This window comes from Monodon monoceros, unplaced genomic scaffold, assembly GCF_005190385.1.
Source record: "Monodon monoceros isolate NGI ecotype Baffin Bay Population unplaced genomic scaffold, NGI_Narwhal_1 Super_Scaffold_22, whole genome shotgun sequence".
In the NCBI taxonomy this organism is placed as follows: domain Eukaryota; kingdom Metazoa; phylum Chordata; class Mammalia; order Artiodactyla; family Monodontidae; genus Monodon; species Monodon monoceros.
The window spans coordinates 21081967-21083328 of record NW_021703779.1 but is presented as its reverse complement, the minus strand read 5'-3'; the positions used below and the strand labels follow the sequence as shown (position 1 = coordinate 21083328).

The window sequence follows — 1362 nt, the reverse complement described above, 5'->3', positions numbered from 1 at the left end:
GCTTTCCAATGAGTGAACCCACCCAGAAGCTAGAGGGCTAGGAAACCTGTTGATACAGTCCCTTCCCAGGGCCAGGGGAGGTAGAGAGGGGTGGAGTGAATCTCGAAGGGCAAATGGAAGATATCCAGCACAGCCCATAAATGGCATTGATGTCATTGGTGTGATTTTCTAAAACATTAAACCATTCTTGGTAACGTTCCAAACAAAACAACACACACTCCTTTCAATTTACACAGTAGTTCCGTTCCTGGAAAATTCCAGGATATTAAAACTGTTCAGAAAATACTTTTGAGTTATGCTCGCTTCAGCAGCAATATACTAAAATTGGAATTATACAGAGAAGATTAGCATGGCCCCTGAACCAGAATGACATGCACATTTGTGGAAGCGTCCCATATTTTTAAAAGTAAATTTTAGAAAAAGAAAAAAGTACTTTGACTTTACATGTAAAATGAGGTTAGGCTTAGGCTGAGACAATCACAAATAGGTTTCTCATACACACGACTGGCTAGGGGAACATTTGAAAATTATGTAAGGTTTAGAAAAATTCATCCCTGTGAATGTCACATGCATTGAAGGACATATGACATTCTTGGCCCCTGCCCTCTAAATGCCAGGAGATTCCTGCCAGGGGATTCCTGCCAGGGGATTCCTGTCAATCACTGTAACAACCAAAATAGCCCCATGTGTTTTCAAAGCATACCCTTGGTGGTACTGCCCCCAGTGAGACCCTCTCCTAAGGTGAAACATTCATCCTTACAGAATTTGAGTCTGATACTTCATCCCCTTAGCGGCTGGGGGAGACAATAAATGGGAGAAATGACTTTTCAATTCATGGGTCCTTGTTCGATCCAATATACAAAAGTCTCTGACCCAGCTACCAAACACTTGCTGCCATTTCTAGCAACATACTGTGAATTTGAATTTTATGATTTAATATAAATAAAAAGTAAGAAGGGCTTCCCTGGTGGCGCAGTGGTTGAGAGTCCGCCTGCCGATGCAGGGGACACGGGTTCGTGCCCCGGTCCGGGAAGATCCCACATGCCGCGGAGCGGCTGGGCCCGTGAGCCATGGCCGCTGAGCCTGCGCGTCCGGAGCCTGTGCTCCGCAACGGGAGAGGCCACAACAGTGAGGGGCCCGCGTACCGCAAAAAAAAAAAAAAAAAAAAAAAGTAAGAAAATAACTGGATGCGAAGCTCAAGCTTCACATGGAGCCAGGTAAAGTTTATAAATAACCACATTTCATGTCACTTGAAATTAAACTATAACACTTTTCTAGTTTTAACTTACACATTTTAGGTAACACATACACATTATATAAAATTATAAAATAGACACAAAAATAAAAAGTAAAAACATAATA

General features: G+C 42.4%; 1 non-coding gene across 1 annotated transcript; it reads left to right on the top strand.

The window, feature by feature from the left end:
• The first annotated feature begins 296 nt into the window (after positions 1 to 296).
• Positions 297 to 402, top strand: LOC114906705. The gene has a single exon (XR_003796518.1). It is a non-coding gene; the product is annotated as a U6 spliceosomal RNA (small nuclear RNA).
• Positions 403 to 1362: the final 960 nt, after the last annotated feature.